This window comes from Oncorhynchus masou, unplaced genomic scaffold (assembly GCF_036934945.1).
Source record: "Oncorhynchus masou masou isolate Uvic2021 unplaced genomic scaffold, UVic_Omas_1.1 unplaced_scaffold_2936, whole genome shotgun sequence".
NCBI lineage: Eukaryota > Metazoa > Chordata > Actinopteri > Salmoniformes > Salmonidae > Oncorhynchus > Oncorhynchus masou.
Window position 1 is genome coordinate 11,855 of NW_027009356.1, and position 21,297 is coordinate 33,151.

The 21,297-nt window shown below is 42.6% G+C and overlaps 1 long non-coding RNA gene across 2 annotated transcripts; it reads left to right on the top strand.

The window, feature by feature from the left end:
- The first annotated feature begins 14,469 nt into the window (after positions 1-14,469).
- Positions 14,470-18,986, top strand: LOC135534036 (uncharacterized). 2 transcript variants are annotated; one of them, XR_010454619.1, is made up of 3 exons: positions 14,867-15,019; positions 17,090-17,600; positions 17,980-18,986. It is a non-coding gene; the product is annotated as an uncharacterized LOC135534036 (long non-coding RNA). The 2 variants fall into 2 exon arrangements; XR_010454618.1 differs by having other exon boundaries at positions 14,470-15,019; positions 17,090-18,986.
- The last annotated feature ends 2,311 nt before the right edge of the window (positions 18,987-21,297 follow it).

Genomic DNA, 21,297 nt, shown 5'->3' on the forward strand with positions numbered 1-21,297 from the left:
GTCAGGACACACACCGTATCACACACTAATACACTGGTCAGAACACACACCGTATCACACACTAATACACTGGTCAGAACACACACCGTATCACACACTAATACACTGGTCAGAACACACACTGCATCACACACTAATACACTGGTCAGTACACACACCGTATCACACTAATACACAGGTCAGTACACACACTGCATCACACTAATACACTGGTCAGTACACACACTGCATCACACTAATACACTGGTCAGTACACACACCGTATCACACTAATACACTGGTCAGTACACACACCGTATCACACTAATACACTGGTCAGTACACACACTGCATAACACACTAATACACTGGTCAGGACACACACCGTATCACACACTAATACACTGGTCAGAACACACACACGTATCACACACTAATACACTGGTCAGAACACACACTGCATCACACACTAATACACTGGTCAGAACACACACCGCATCACACACTAATACACTGGTCAGTACACACACTGCATCACACTAATACACTGGTCAGTACACACACTGCATCACACTAATACACTGGTCAGTACACACACCGTATCACACTAATACACTGGTCAGTACACACACCGTATCACACTAATACACTGGTCAGTACACACACTGCATAACACACTAATACACTGGTCAGGACACACACCGTATCACACACTAATACACTGGTCAGAACACACACCGTATCACACACTAATACACTGGTCAGAACACACACCGTATCACACACTAATACACTGGTCAGAACACACACTGCATCACACACTAATACACTGGTCAGTACACACACTGCATCACACTAATACACAGGTCAGTACACACACTGCATCACACACTAATACACTGGTCAGTTCACACACTGCATCACACACTAATACACTGGTCAGTACACACACCGTATCACACTAATACACAGGTCAGTACACACACTGCATCACACTAATACACTGGTCAGTACACACACTGCATCACACTAATACACTGGTCAGTACACACACCGTATCACACTAATACACTGGTCAGTACACACACCGTATCACACTAATACACTGGTCAGTACACACACCGTATCACACTAATACACTGGTCAGTACACACACTGCATCACACTAATACACTGGTCAGTACACACACTGCATCACACTAATACACTGGTCAGTACACACACTGCATCACACACTAATACACTGGTCAGTACACACACTGCATCACACACTAATACACTGGTCAGTACACACACCGCACCACACACTAATACACTGGTCAGGACACACACTGCATCACACTAATACACTGGTCAGTACACACACTGCATCACACTAATACACTGGTCAGTACACACACTGCATCACACACTAATACACTGGTCAGTACACACACTGCATCACACACTAATACACTGGTCAGTACACACACTGCATCACACACTAATACACTGGTCAGTACACACACTGATACACAGGTCAGTACACACACTGCATCACACACTAATACACTGGTCAGGACACACACTGCATCACACACTAATACACTGGTCAGTACACACACTGCATCACACACTAATACACTGGTCAGTACACACACTGCATCACACACTAATACACTGGTCAGGACACACACTGCATCACACTAATACACTGGTCAGGACACACACTGCATCACACTAATACACTGGTCAGGACACACACTGCATCACACTAATACACTGGTCAAAACACACACTGCATCACACACTAATACACTGGTCAGTACACACACTGCATAACACACTAATACACGGGTCAGGACACACACCGTATCACACACTAATACACTGGTCAGAACACACACCGTATCACACACTAATACACTGGTCAGAACACACACCGTATCACACACTAATACACTGGTCAGAACACACACTGCATCACACACTAATACACTGGTCAGGACACACACTGCATCACACACTAATACACTGGTCAGGACACACACTGCATCACACACTAATACACTGGTCAGGACACACACTGCATCACACACTAATACACTGGTCAGGACACACACTGCATCACACACTAATACACTGGTCAGAACACACACTGCATCACACACTAATACACTGGTCAGTACACACACTGCATCACACTAATACACTGGTCGGTACACACACTGCATCACACACTAATACACAGGTCGGTACACACACTGCATCACACACTAATACACAGGTCAGTACACACACTGCATCACACACTAATACACAGGTCAGTACACACACTGCATCACACACTAATACACAGGTCAGTACACACACTGCATCACACACTAATACACTGGTCAGTACACACACTGCATCACACACTAATACACTGGTCAGAACACACACTGCATCACACACTAATACACTGGTCATAACACACACTGCATCACACTAATACACTGGTCAGGACACACACTGCATCACACACTAATACACTGGTCAGTACACACACTGCATCACACACTAATACACTGGTCAGTACACACACTGCATCACACACTAATACACTGGTCAGAACACACACTGCATCACACTAATACACTGGTCAGTACACACACTGCATCACACACTAATACACAGGTCAGTACACACACTGCATCACACACTAATACACTGGTCAGTACACACTGCATCACACACTAATACACTGGTCAGTACACACACTGCATCACACACTAATACACTGGTCAGTACACACACTCTATCACACACTAATACACTGGTCAGTACACACACTGATACACAGGTCAGTACACACACTGCATCACACACTAATACACTGGTCAGGACACACACTGCATCACACACTAATACACTGGTCAGTACACACACTGCATCACACACTAATACACTGGTCAGTACACACACTGCATCACACACTAATACACTGGTCAGGACACACACTGCATCACACTAATACACTGGTCAGGACACACACTGCATCACACTAATACACTGGTCAGGACACACACTGCATCACACTAATACACTGGTCAAAACACACACTGCATCACACACTAATACACTGGTCAGTACACACACTGCATAACACACTAATACACTGGTCAGGACACACACCGTATCACACACTAATACACTGGTCAGAACACACACCGTATCACACACTAATACACTGGTCAGAACACACACCGTATCACACACTAATACACTGGTCAGAACACACACTGCATCACACACTAATACTGGTCAGTACACACACCGTATCACACTAATACACAGGTCAGTACACACACTGCATCACACTAATACACTGGTCAGTACACACACTGCATCACACTAATACACTGGTCAGTACACACACCGTATCACACTAATACACTGGTCAGTACACACACCGTATCACACTAATACACTGGTCAGTACACACACTGCATAACACACTAATACACTGGTCAGGACACACACCGTATCACACACTAATACACTGGTCAGAACACACACCGTATCACACACTAATACACTGGTCAGAACACACACCGTATCACACACTAATACACTGGTCAGAACACACACTGCATCACACACTAATACACTGGTCAGTACACACACCGTATCACACTAATACACAGGTCAGTACACACACTGCATCACACTAATACACTGGTCAGTACACACACTGCATCACACTAATACACTGGTCAGTACACACACCGTATCACACTAATACACTGGTCAGTACACACACCGTATCACACTAATACACTGGTCAGTACACACACTGCATAACACACTAATACACTGGTCAGGACACACACCGTATCACACACTAATACACTGGTCAGGACACACACCGTATCACACACTAATACACTGGTCAGAACACACACTGCATCACACACTAATACACTGGTCAGAACACACACCGCATCACACACTAATACACTGGTCAGTACACACACTGCATCACACTAATACACTGGTCAGTACACACACTGCATCACACTAATACACTGGTCAGTACACACACCGTATCACACTAATACACTGGTCAGTACACACACCGTATCACACTAATACACTGGTCAGTACACACACTGCATAACACACTAATACACTGGTCAGGACACACACCGTATCACACACTAATACACTGGTCAGAACACACACCGTATCACACACTAATACACTGGTCAGAACACACACCGTATCACACACTAATACACTGGTCAGAACACACACTGCATCACACACTAATACACTGGTCAGTACACACACTGCATCACACTAATACACAGGTCAGTACACACACTGCATCACACACTAATACACTGGTCAGTTCACACACTGCATCACACACTAATACACTGGTCAGTACACACACCGTATCACACTAATACACAGGTCAGTACACACACTGCATCACACTAATACACTGGTCAGTACACACACTGCATCACACTAATACACTGGTCAGTACACACACCGTATCACACTAATACACTGGTCAGTACACACACCGTATCACACTAATACACTGGTCAGTACACACACCGTATCACACTAATACACTGGTCAGTACACACACTGCATCACACTAATACACTGGTCAGTACACACACTGCATCACACTAATACACTGGTCAGTACACACACTGCATCACACACTAATACACTGGTCAGTACACACACTGCATCACACACTAATACACTGGTCAGTACACACACCGCACCACACACTAATACACTGGTCAGTGGTCAGGACACACACTGCATCACACTAATACACTGGTCAGTACACACACTGCATCACACTAATACACTGGTCAGTACACACACTGCATCACACACTAATACACTGGTCAGTACACACACTGCATCACACACTAATACACTGGTCAGTACACACACTGCATCACACACTAATACACTGGTCAGTACACACACTGATACACAGGTCAGTACACACACTGCATCACACACTAATACACTGGTCAGGACACACACTGCATCACACACTAATACACTGGTCAGTACACACACTGCATCACACACTAATACACTGGTCAGTACACACACTGCATCACACACTAATACACTGGTCAGGACACACACTGCATCACACTAATACACTGGTCAGGACACACACTGCATCACACTAATACACTGGTCAGGACACACACTGCATCACACTAATACACTGGTCAAAACACACACTGCATCACACACTAATACACTGGTCAGTACACACACTGCATAACACACTAATACACGGGTCAGGACACACACCGTATCACACACTAATACACTGGTCAGAACACACACCGTATCACACACTAATACACTGGTCAGAACACACACCGTATCACACACTAATACACTGGTCAGAACACACACTGCATCACACACTAATACACTGGTCAGGACACACACTGCATCACACACTAATACACTGGTCAGGACACACACTGCATCACACACTAATACACTGGTCAGGACACACACTGCATCACACACTAATACACTGGTCAGAACACACACTGCATCACACTCTTATACACTGGTCAGTACACACACTGCATCACACTAATACACTGGTCTGTACACACACTGCATCACACACTAATACACTGGTCGGTACACACACTGCATCACACACTAATACACAGGTCAGTACACACACTGCATCACACACTAATACACAGGTCAGTACACACACTGCATCACACACTAATACACAGGTCAGTACACACACTGCATCACACACTAATACACTGGTCAGTACACACACTGCATCACACACTAATACACTGGTCAGAACACACACTGCATCACACACTAATTCACTGGTCATAACACACACTGCATCACACTAATACACTGGTCAGGACACACACTGCATCACACACTAATACACTGGTCAGTACACACACTGCATCACACACTAATACACTGGTCAGTACACACACTGCATCACACACTAATACACTGGTCAGAACACACACTGCATCACACTAATACACTGGTCAGTACACACACTGCATCACACACTAATACACAGGTCAGTACACACACTGCATCACACACTAATACACTGGTCAGTACACACACTGCATCACACACTAATACACTGGTCAGTACACACACTGCATCACACACTAATACACTGGTCAGTACACACACTGCATCACACTAATACACTGGTCAGGACACACACTGCATCACACACTAATACACTGGTCAGGACACACACTGCATCACACACTAATACACTGGTCAGGACACACACTGCATCACACTAATACACTGGTCAGGACACACACTGCATCACACTAATACACTGGTCAGGACACACACTGCATCACACTAATACACTGGTCAGTACACACACTGCATCACACACTAATACACTGGTCAGGACACACACTGCATCACACACTAATACACTGGTCAGTACACACACTTTATCACACACTAATACACTGGTCAGTACACACACTTTATCACACACTAATACACTGGTCAGTACACACACTGCATCACACTAATACACTGGTCAGGACACACACTGCATCACACACTAACACACTGGTCAGGACACACACTGCATCACACTAATACACTGGTCAGTACACACACTGCATCACACACTAATACACTGGTCAGGACACACATCGTATCACACTAATACACTGGTCAGGACACACACCGTATCACACACTAATACACTGGTCAGGACACACACTGCATCACACACTAATACACTGGTCAGGACACACATCGTATCACACTAATACACTGGTCAGGACACACTCTAATACACTGGTCAGGACACACACCGTATCACACACTAATACACTGGTCAGGACACACACCGTATCACACACTAATACACTGGTCAGGACACACACACTAATACACTGGTCAGTACACACACCGTATCACACACTAATACACTGGTCAGGACACACACCGTATCACACAGTAATACACTGGTCAGGACACACACCATATCACACTAATACACTGGTCAGGACACACACTAATACACTGGTCAGTACACACACCGTATCACACACTAATACACTGGTCAGGACACACACCGTATCACACACTAATACACTGGTCAGTACACACACTGCATCACACACTAATACACTGGTCAGTACATACACCGTATCACACACTAATACACTGGTCAGGACACACACCGTATCACACACTAATACACTGGTCAGGACACACACCGTATCACACACTAATACACTGGTCAGTACACACACTGTATCACACACTAATACACTGGTCAGTACACACACTGCATCACACACTAATACACTGGTCAGTACACACACCGTATCACACACTAATACACTGGTCAGGACACACACCGTATCACACACTAATACACTGGTCAGGACACACACCGTATCACAAACTAATACACTGGTCAGGACACACACTGTATCACACACTAATACACTGGTCAGGACACACACCGTATCACACTAATACACTGGTCGGAACACACAATAATACACTGGTCAGTACACACACCGTATCACACACTAATACACTGGTCAGGACACACACTGCATCACACTAATACACTGGTCAGGACACACACTGCATCACACTAATACACTGGTCAGGACACACACTGAATCACACTAATACACTGGTCAGGACACACACTGCATCACACACTAATACACTGGTCAGGACACACACTGCATCACACTAATACACTGGTCAGGACACACACTGAATCACACTAATACACTGGTCAGTACACACACTGCATCACACACTAATACACTGGTCAGTACACACACTAATACACTGGTCAGTACACACACTGCATCACACTAATACACTGGTCAGGACACACACTAATACACTGGTCAGTACACACACTGCATCACACACTAATACACTGGTCAGTACACACACTGCATCACACACTAATACACTGGTCAGTACACACACTGCATCACACACTAATACACTGGTCAGGACACACACCGTATCACACTAATACACTGGTCAGGACACACACCGCATCACACTAATACACTGGTCAGGACACACACTGCATCACACTAATACACTGGTCAGGACACACACTAATACACTGGTCAGTACACACACTGCATCACACACTAATACACTGGTCAGTACACACACTGCATCACACACTAATACACTGGTCAGTACACACACTGCATCACACACTAATACACTGGTCAGGACACACACCGCATCACACACTAATACACTGGTCAGGACACACACTGCATCACACACTAATACACTGGTCAGGACACGCACTGCATCACACTAATACACTGGTCAGGACACACACTGCATCACACACTAATACACTGGTCAGGACACACACTGCATCACACACTAATACACTGGTCAGTACACACACTGCATCACACACTAATACACTGGTCAGTACACACACTGCATCACACACTAATACACTGGTCAGTACACACACTGCATCACACTAATACACTGGTCAGGACACACACTGCATCACACACTAATACACTGGTCAGTACACACACCGTATCACACACTAATACACTGGTCAGGACACACACTGCATCACACTAATACACAGGTCAGTACACACACTGCATCACACACTAATACACTGGTCAGTACACACACTGCATCACACACTAATACACTGGTCAGTACACACACCGTATCACACTAATACACAGGTCAGTACACACACTGCATCACACTAATACACTGGTCAGTACACACACTGCATCACACTAATACACTGGTCAGTACACACACCGTATCACGCTAATACACTGGTCAGTACACACACCGTATCACACTAATACACTGGTCAGTACACACACCGCATCACACTAATACACTGGTCAGTACACACACTGCATCACACTAATACACTGGTCAGTACACACACTGCATCACACACTAATACACTGGTCAGTACACACACTGCATCACACACTAATACACTGGTCAGTACACACACCGCACCACACACTAATACACTGGTCAGGACACACACTGCATCACACTAATACACTGGTCAGTACACACACTGCATCACACACTAATACACTGGTCAGTACACACACTGCATCACACACTAATACACTGGTCAGTACACACACTGATACACAGGTCAGTACACACACTGCATCACACACTAATACACTGGTCAGGACACACACTGCATCACACACTAATACACTGGTCAGTACACACACTGCATCACACTAATACACTGGTCAGGACACACACTAATACACTGGTCAGGACACACACTGCATCACACTAATACACTGGTCAGGACACACACTGCATCACACTAATACACTGGTCAAAACACACACTGCATCACACACTAATACACTGGTCAGTACACACACTGCATAACACACTAATACACTGGTCAGGACACACACCGTATCACACACTAATACACTGGTCAGAACACACACCGTATCACACACTAATACACTGGTCAGAACACACACCGTATCACACACTAATACACTGGTCAGAACACACACTGCATCACACACTAATACACTGGTCAGGACACACACTGCATCACACACTAATACACTGGTCAGGACACACACTGCATCACACACTAATACACTGGTCAGAACACACACTGCATCACACTAATACACTGGTCAGGACACACACTGCATCACACACTAATACACTGGTCAGTACACACACTGCATCACACACTAATACACTGGTCAGTACACACACTGCATCACACACTAATACACTGGTCAGTACACACACTGCATCACACACTAATACACTGGTCAGTACACACACTGCATCACACTAATACACTGGTCAGTACACACACTGCATCACACACTAATACACAGGTCAGTACACACACTGCATCACACACTAATACACTGGTCAGTACACACACTGCATCACACACTAATACACTGGTCAGTACACACACTGCATCACACACTAATACACTGGTCAGTACACACACTGCATCACACACTAATACACTGGTCAGTACACACACTGCATCACACTAATACACTGGTCAGGACACACACTGCATCACACACTAATACACTGGTCAGGACACACACTGCATCACACACTAATACACTGGTCAGGACACACACTGCATCACACTAATACACTGGTCAGGACACACACTGCATCACACTAATACACTGGTCAGGACACACACTGCATCACACTAATACACTGGTCAGTACACACACTGCATCACACACTAATACACTGGTCAGGACACACGCTGCATCACACACTAATACACTGGTCAGGACACACACTGCATCACACACTAATACACTGGTCAGTACACACACTTTATCACACACTAATACACTGGTCAGTACACACACTGCATCACACTAATACACTGGTCAGGACACACACTGCATCACACACTAATACACTGGTCAGGACACACACTGCATCACACTAATACACTGGTCAGTACACACACTGCATCACCCACTAATACACTGGTCAGGACATCGTATCACACTAATACACTGGTCAGGACACACACCGTATCACACACTAATACACTGGTCAGGACACACACTGCATCACACACTAATACACTGGTCAGGACACACATCGTATCACACTAATACACTGGTCAGGACACACTCTAATACACTGGTCAGGACACACACCGTATCACACACTAATACACTGGTCAGGACACACACCGTATCACACACTAATACACTGGTCAGGACACACACACTAATACACTGGTCAGTACACACACCGTATCACACACTAATACACTGGTCAGGACACACACCGTATCACACACTAATACACTGGTCAGGACACACACCATATCACACTAATACACTGGTCAGGACACACACTAATACACTGGTCAGTACACACACCGTATCACACACTAATACACTGGTCAGGACACACACCGTATCACACACTAATACACTGGTCAGTACACACACTGCATCACACACTAATACACTGGTCAGTACACACACCGTATCACACACTAATACAGTGGTCAGGACACACACCGTATCACACACTAATACACTGGTCAGGACACACACCGTATCACACACTAATACACTGGTCAGTACACACACCGTATCACACACTAATACACTGGCCAGTACACACACCGCATCACACACTAATACACTGGTTAGGACACACACCAGGACACACATATTTTGATTTGTTTAACACTTTTTATTTTGTATTTTTTTTATTGTAAAAAATAAAGAAACACTGGAATGAATAGGTGTGTCCAAACATTTGACTGGTACTTTATATAAATATGGTATTTACATTTTAAATCTTTATAAATTTGAAAAAAATTCTAAAATCCTTTTTTGCGCTTCGTCATTAGGGGGTATTGTGATGTCATTAGGGGGTATTGTGATGTCATTATGGGGTATTGTGATGTCATGTTTTTGGTTAGACAGGTTTCTCACTTTCTTTCCTAGGTTTTTGCATTCTTCATCAAACCATTTGTCATTGTTTTTCATTTTCTAAGGTTGTCTGCTTGAAAACGTTAGATTTGATAGGGGAGCTGAAATGTCAATTATACTGTTTAGGTTTACTACTGCCAAGTTTGCACCTTCACTATTACAGTGAAATGTGATTCAGCAGTGATCTGAGAGAGGTGTCAGTGGGCTGACTGAATGCTCTGAGGGACTCTGGGTTAAGGTCAGTGATAGTAGTCTACAGTACTACTGCCAAGGGATGAGGTCAGGTGATTGTGTACCTACGGTAAGAGTCCCCTTGAAGCCTATAGTACCATTGACTGTACAGACCCAGCGTGCGACAAAGCTGCAGGAGTTGTGACCCGTTTTTGTTGGTTATGTTGTCGTAGTTGTGCCTAGGGGGCATACGGGGAGGGAATGCTGTCACCTCCAGGCAGGTGTTTGTCTCCCTGGGTGCTGAGGGTGTCAGGTTCTTGTCCCTTGTCTGGCATTTAGGTCTCCACAGACTATTACATGTCCCTGGGCCTGGAAATGGTTTATCTCCCCCTCTAGGATGGAGAAGTACCATGTTTCTTGTAGGATGACAATGTCTGTATTTCACATTTATTTGATGAAGTCTGGGTTCCTGCTCAGACCTTGTATATTCCAGGATGAGATAGTAAAAGCTTTGTGTTCCATAGTGTCTTCCATAGTGTCTACCAATCTGCGTGCCACTTATAGTTTTCATATGTACATTTTTGTGAGTTTAATTTAATTTATAATAATGTCTTCATATCTCAAAGTTCTACTGCTTGAGCTCCTCTTCCTCTTATAGAATATTATCTCAAAAGTATTGTGGAGCTCCTAAATATAAAACAGTACCGGAACCCAAAATGAGTCAAGAACGATGTCGTTCTTGCAGCGGGTGATTCCCTGATCCACCTCTACACAGACGACACCATTCTGTATACATCTGGCCCTTCTTTGGACACTGTGTTAACAAACCTCCAAACGAGCTTCAATGCCATACAACACTCCTTTCATGGCCTCCAACTGCTCTTAAACGCTAGTAAAACTAAATGCATGCTCTTCAACCGATCACTACCCGCCCGCCCGACGAGCATCACTACTCTGGAGGGTTCTGACTTAGAATATGTGGACAACTACAAATACTTAGGTGTCTGGCTAGACTGTAAACTCTCTTTCCAGACTCGTATTCAACATATCCAATCCAAAATTAAATCTAGAATCGGCTTCTTATTTCACAACAAAGCCTCCTTCACTCACTCTGCCAAACTCCCTCGTAAAACTGACTATCCTACCGATCCTGGACTTGTCGATGTCATTTACAAAATAGCCTCCAACACTCTACTCAGCAAATTGGATGCAGTCTATCACAGTGCCATCCGTTTTGTCACCAAAGCCCCATATACCACCTACCACTGTGACCTGTACACTCGTCGGCTGGCCCTCGCTACATATTCGTTGCCTAACCCACTGGCTCCAGGTCATCTATAAGTCTTTGCTAGGTAAAGCTCCGCCTTATCTCAGCTCACTGGTCACCATAACACCCACCTGTAGCACGCGCTCCAGCGGGTATATCACACTGGTCATCCCCAAAGCCACCCCCTTTGGCTGCCTTTCCTTCCAGTTCTCTGCTGCCAATGACTGGAAGTTGGAGACTTATATCTCCCTCAATAACTTTAAACATCAGCTAACTGAGCAGCTTACCGACCGCTGCAGCTGTACATAGTCCATCTGTAAATAGCCCAACTACCTACCTCATCCCCATATCGGTTTGATTTTATTTTTTGCACACCAGTATTTCTACTTGCACATCATCATCTGCACATCTATCACTCCAGTGTTAATTTGCTAAATTGTAATTACTTTACTACTATGGCCTATTTATTGCCTCACCTCCTCATGCTATTTGCACACACTGTATATAGACTTTTTTCTATTGTGTTATTGACTGTACGTTTGTTTACTCCATGTGTAACTCTGTGTGGTTAGGGGTTAGGGTTAGGGGTTAGGGTTAGGGGTTAGGGTTAGTGTGTTATTGACTGTACGTTTGTTTACTCCATGTGTAACTCTGTTGTTTGGGTTAGGGGTTAGGGTTAGTGTGTTATTGACTGTACGTTTGTTTACTCCATGTGTAACTCTGTTGTTCGGGTTAGGGTTAGTGTGTTATTGACTGTACGTTTGTTTACTCCATGTGTAACTCTGTTGTTCGGGTTAGGGTTAGTGTGTTATTGACTGTACGTTTGTTTACTCCATGTGTAACTCTGTGTTGTTTGGATTAGGGTTAGGGTTAGTGTGTTATTGACTGTACATTTGTTTACTCCATGTGTAACTGTGTTGTTTGGGTTAGGGGTTTGGGTTAGGGGTTAGGGTTAGTGTGTTATTGACTGTACGTTTGTTTACTCCATGTGTAACTCTGTGTTGTTTGGATTAGGGTTAGGGTTAGTGTGTTATTGACTGTACATTTGTTTACTCCATGTGTAACTGTGTTGTTTGGGTTAGGGGTTAGGGTTAGTGTGTTATTGACTGTACGTTTGTTTACTCCATGTGTAACTCTGTGTTGTTTGGGTTAGGGGTTAGGGTTAGTGTGTTATTGACTGTACATTTGTTTACTCCATGTGTAACTGTGTTGTTTGGGTTAGGGGTAGTGTGTTATTGATTGTTTACTCCATGTGTAACTCTGTGTTGTTGGGGTTAGGGGTTAGGGTTGGGGTTAGTGTGTTATTGACTGTACGTTTGTTTACTCCATGTGTAACTCTGTGTTTTTTGGGTTAGGGGTTAGGGTTAGGGGTTAGGGTTAGTGTGTTATTGACTGTTTACTCCATGTGTAACTGTTGTTTGTGTCTCACTGCTTTATTTGCTTCATCCTGGCCAGGTCGCAGATGTAAATGAGAACTTGTTCTCAACTGGCCACCTGGTTAAATAAAGGTGAAATAAAATACAGAATAAAGGGAGGGTCTGTGCGGAAGATTAGGTTACTGACGTTCCCGTTTTTGTAGCAGTCAGCAAAAGGTGTTTCTGGATTGTCCATGAGGAGCTTCTCTCTGTACTCTCTCGGTGCCTTGTCACGTTTAATATCTAAGGGGTACTGTACTGTGGTGATCCCTTCACAGTGCCCTGTAGATGATGTGGAGGGGGTTACCCTGTATATGTCCTTGTAAAATAATCAACCTTTTATACAACCCTCAGTCTATCTTTTGGAAAAACATGCTGAACAATTCGGGAGCTCATCTGCTCATTAACTCTCTATCTTTCCACTCTCTCTCTCGTTTCTCTCTCGTTTCTCTCTCTCTCTCGGTTCTCTTTTGATTTTCTCTCTTGTTTCTCTCTCTAGAGTTTTTAGCCACCACTTGTTGAAGCTGTGTAAGCTCCACCCCTCTCTGGTTGTGGACCAATCACGGGAGCTGCTGGAGTTTGCTGGAACCACCACTAACATCCACAGCAAAGAAGACCTGTACACACATGTGGTGAGAACTATATACTATACACACATGTGGTGAGAACTATATACTATACACTATAATATACACACATGTGGTGAGAACTATATACTATACACTATAATACTATATACACATGTGGTGAGAACTATATACTATACACTATAATACTATATACTATACACACATGTGGTGAGAACTATATACTATACACACATGTGGTGAGAACTATATACTATACACTATAATATACACACATGTGGTGAGAACTATATACTATACACTATAATATACACACATGTGGTGAGAACTATATACTATACACTATAATATACACACATGTGGTGAGAACTATATACTATACACTATAATATACACACATGTGGTGAGAACTATATACTATACACTATAATACTATATACTATACACACATGTGGTGAGAACTATATACTATACACTATAATATACACACATGTGGTGAGAACTATATACTATACACACATGTGGTGAGAACTATATACTATACACTATAATATACACACATGTGGTGAGAACTATATACTATACACTATAATATACACACATGTGGTGAGAACTATATACTATACACTATAATATACACACATGTGGTGAGAACTATATACTATACACTATAATATACACACATGTGGTGAAAACTATATACTATACACTATAATATACACACATGTGGTGAGAACTATACACTATAATATACACACGTGGTGAGAACTATATAATATACACTAATATACACACATGTGGTGAGAACTATATACTATACACTATAATACTATATACTATACACACATGTGGTGAGAACTATATACTATACACTATAATATACACACGTGGTGAGAACTATATAATATACACACGTGGTGAGAACTATATCATATATACTATAATATACACACATGTGGTGAGAACTATATCATATATACTATAATATACACACATGTGGTGAGAACTATATACTATATACTATAATATACACACATGTGGTGAGAACTATATAATATACACTATAATATACACACATGTGGTGAGAACTATATACTATATACAGTGGGGCAAAAAAGTATTTAGTCAGCCACCAATTGTGCAAGTTCTCCCACTTAAAAATATGAGAGAGGCCTGTAATTTTCATCATAGGTACACTTAAGCTATGACAGGATTTAGGATTTTTAAAGAATTTATTTGCAAATTATGGTGGAAAATAAGTATTTGGTCAATAACAACAGTTTATCTCAATACTTTGTTACTTTGTTGGCAATGACAGAGGTCAAACATTTTCTGTAAGTCTTCACAAGGTTTTCACACACGAATATACACACTATACTATACACAATATACTATACACACTGATATACACACTATACTATACACACTATACTATACACACTGATATTCACACTATGATATAAACAATATACTATACTATACACAATATACTATACACACTGATATACACACTATACTATACACACTATACTATACACACTGATATTCACACTATGATATAAACAATATACTATACACACTATACTATACACACTGATATACACACTATACTATACACACTGATATACACACTATACTATACACACTGATATACACACTATACTATACACACTGATATACACACTATACTATACACATTGATATTCACACTGATATAAACAATATACTATACACACTCTACTATACACACTACACACACTATGCTATACACACTGATATACACACTGATATACACACTATACTATACACACTGATATACACACTATACTATACACACTGATATACACACTATACTATACACACTGATATTCACACTGATATAAACAATATACTATACACACTGATATACACACTATGATATAAACAATATACTATACACACTACACACACTATGCTATACATACTCACACTAGAGAAACCTTTACAGACACATGGTGACAGATCGAGACTGTGTGTGTGCCTGTGTGTGCCTGTGTGTGCCTTTGTGTGCCTTTGTGTGACTGTGTGTGACTGTGTGTGACTGTGTGCCTTTGTGTGTCTGTGTGTGCGTGCTAGGTGTGGGTGCTAGGTGAGTACCTGTCGGTGTCATTTGACTCTCGGTGTTCCGTGGATCTGGTTACTTCCTGTTTCGAGGCATTGGAGGCAGTCCTCTTCGAGATCACTTCCTCTGGAAGCCCCTCCCCCAGGGTGGTTACCTCCTTACTGAGCGCGCTCGCTAAACTGGCTTCCCGTTCCCACGACCTCATACCCAGGTAACACACACACACACACACAATGGGCTTCCCATTCCCACGACCTCATACCCAGGTAACACACACACACACAATGGGCTTCCCATTCCCACGACCTCATACCCAGGTAACACACACACACACAATGGGCTTCCCGTTCCCACGACCTCATACCCAGGTAACACACACACACACACACAATGGGCTTCCCATTCCCACGACCTCATACCCAGGTAACACACACACACACAATGGGCTTCCCATTCCCACGACCTCATACCCAGGTAACACACACACATACAATGGGCTTCCCATTCCCACGACCTCATACCCAGGTAACACACACACAATGGGCTTTCAGAGTGTTGCATTATAGGTTTGAAATGGAACTTCAAGTCGCTCTAGTAGCTCCCTACCTACTGCACCATGCAGCCATCAGGCCTACAGGCTCACTGCTGTAGTAGCTCCCTACCTACTGTACCATGCAGCCATCAGGCCTACAGGCTCACTGCTGTAGTAGCTCCCTACCTACTGTACCATGCAGCCATCAGGCCTACAGGCTCACTGCTGTAGTAGCTCCCTACCTACTGTACCATGCAGCCATCAGTCCTACTGCACCATGCAGCCATCAGGCCTACAGGCTACAGTCACAAATTACACACACTACAGCCAGTCACTACAGCCGTTCGTGTGTGTGTGTGTGTGTGTGTGTAGGGTTTCTCTGTTCCTCTCTAAGCTTCGTAGCGGAGCAGTCTCCTGGTGTGGCAGTGAGGAGGATGTTGTCGCCGTAGTGACCAGAGGGGAGGAGTTATGGTCGCTGCTGAAACTTCCGAGCGTGGCGCTGAGTGTTCTAACCCCGCCTTCCCTCGCCACCTCCCCCGCTGGCACCGAGACGCCAACGCAACGCTGCCACCTCGACTCAGAACACTGACTGGCCTCACACACACACGCTAAAATATAATCACACATAGACCTTAAATCATTTATGTTCAAGAAATGTACTGTATGTTTTCAATATCTTGTTATTATACAGTGAGGGCCAAAAGTATTGGGACAGTGACATATTTTTGTTGTTGTGCACAACATAATCTGAAACACAACCAAAACAAACAGGAAATACATCCAACACGTTTGTAAAGTTACAAGCTTGATGTAGTTATTGAGTGCTAAGAATATGGGACCAAATACTAAACATTTGACTGATGTACTACACAAGTGAATTTTTCCCAATGCTTTTGGTCCCCTAAAATGGGGGGGAATATGTACAAAAATGCTGTAATTTCTAAATGTTTCACCTGATATGGACGGGAATAGCCTCAAATTAAAGCTGACATTCTGCACTTTAACCTCAGTCATTGTATCAACGTGGTGGAGTACAGAGCCTAAACAACAACAACGTGTTCCAATACTTTGAGCTCACTGTGTTTGTTTACTCACACAGACACATGTTTTATAGATCTCTTTTAATCAACAGTTTCTCTGATAGAAGATCCTAGATATAGGACTGACTGAGCCATCTAGTTATAGTTAGCTCAGTCAGTCCTGTCTAGTATATCTATAATGACAGACATCTACAGTGCCTTCAGAAAGTATACATTTTGTGTTACAGCCTGAATTTAAATGTAAAGGTGTCAGTATAAAGGTACCACAGTGTTACTCCTTAAAGGTGTCAGTATAAAGGTACCACAGTATTACTCCTTAAAGGTACCACAGTATTACTCCTTAAAGGTGTCAGTGTTACTCCTTAAAGGTGTCAGTATAAAGGTACCACAGTATTACTCCTTAAAGGTGTCAGTATAAAGGCTCCACAGTATTACTCCTTAAAGGTGCCACAGTATTACTCCTTAAAGGTGTCAGTATAAAGGTACCACAGTATTACTCCTTAAAGGTGCCACAGTATTACTCCTTAAAGGTGTCAGTATAAAGGTACCACAGTATTACTCATTAAAGGTGTCCGTATAAAGGTACCACAGTATTACTCCTTAAAGGTGTCAGTATAAAGGTACCAGAGTATTACTCCTTAAAGGTACCACAGTATTACTCCTTAAAGGTGTCAGTATAAAGGTACCACAGGATTACTTCTTAAAGGTGTCAGTATTACTCCTTAAAGGTGTCAGTGTTACTCCTTAAAGGTGTCAGTATAAAGGTACCACAGTATTACTCCTTAAAGGTGTCAGTATAAAGGTACCACAGTATTACTCCTTAAAGGTGTCAGTATAAAGGTACCACAGTATTACTCCTTAAAGGTACCACAGTATTACTCCTTAAAGGTGTCAGTATAAAGGTACCACAGTATTACTCCTTAAAGGTGTCAGTATAAAGGTACCACAGTATTACTCCTTAAAGGTACCACAGTATTACTCCTTAAAGGTGTCAGTATAAAGGTACCACAGTATTACTCCTTAAAGGTGTCAGTATAAAGGTACCACAGTATTACTCCTTAAAGGTGTCAGTATAAAGGTACCACAGTATTACCCCTTAAAGGTGTCAGTATAAAGGCTCCACAGTATTACTCCTTAAAGGTACCACAGTATTACTCCTTAAAGGTGCCACAGTATTACCCCATAAAGGTGTCAGTATAAAGGTACCACAGTATTACTCCTTAAAGGTGTCAGTATAAAGGTACCACAGTATTACTCCTTAAAGGTGCCACAGTATTACTCCTTAAAGGTGTCAGTATAAAGGTACCACAGTATTACTCATTAAAGGTGTCCGTATAAAGGTACCACAGTATTACTCCTTAAAGGTGTCAGTATAAAGGTACCAGAGTATTACTCCTTAAAGGTACCACAGTATTACTCCTTAAAGGTGTCAGTATAAAGGTACCACAGTATTACTCCTTAAAGGTGTCAGTATAAAGGTACCACAGTATTACTCCTTAAAGGTGTCAGTATAAAGGTACCACAGTATTACTCCTTAAAGGTACCACAGTATTACTCCTTAAAGGTGTCAGTATAAAGGTACCACAGTATTACTCCTTAAAGGTACCACAGTATTACTCCTTAAAGGTGTCAGTATAAAGGTACCACAGTATTACTCCTTAAAGGTGTCAGTATAAAGGTACCACAGTATTACTCCTTAAAGGTGTCAGTATAAAGGTACCACAGTATTACCCCTTAAAGGTGTCAGTATAAAGGCTCCACAGTATTACTCCTTAAAGGTACCACAGTATTACTCCTTAAAGGTGCCACAGTATTACCCCATAAAGGTGTCAGTATAAAGGTACCACAGTATTACTCCTTAAAGGTGTCAGTATAAAGGTACCACAGTATTACTCCTTAAAGGTGCCACAGTATTACTCCTTAAAGGTGTCAGTATAAAGGTACCACAGTATTACTCATTAAAGGTGTCCGTATAAAGGTACCACAGTATTACTCCTTAAAGGTGTCAGTATAAAGGTACCAGAGTATTACTCCTTAAAGGTACCACAGTATTACTCCTTAAAGGTGTCAGTATAAAGGTACCACAGGATTACTTCTTAAAGGTGTCAGTATTACTCCTTAAAGGTGTCAGTGTTACTCCTTAAAGGTGTCAGTATAAAGGTACCACAGTATTACTCCTTAAAGGTGTCAGTATAAAGGTACCACAGTATTACTCCTTAAAGGTACCACAGTATTACTCCTTAAAGGTGTCAGTATAAAGGTACCACAGGATTACTCCTTAAAGGTGCCACAGTATTACTCCTTAAAGGTGTCAGTATAAAGGTACCACAGTATTACTCATTAAAGGTGTCCGTATAAAGGTACCACAGTATTACTCCTTAAAGGTGTCAGTATAAAGGTACCAGAGTATTACTCCTTAAAGGTACCACAGTATTACTCCTTAAAGGTGTCAGTATAAAGGTACCACAGGATTACTTCTTAAAGGTGTCAGTATTACTCCTTAAAGGTGTCAGTGTTACTCCTTAAAGGTGTCAGTATAAAGGTACCACAGTATTACTCCTTAAAGGTGTCAGTATAAAGGTACCACAGTATTACTCCTTAAAGGTACCACAGTATTACTCCTTAAAGGTGTCAGTATAAAGGTACCACA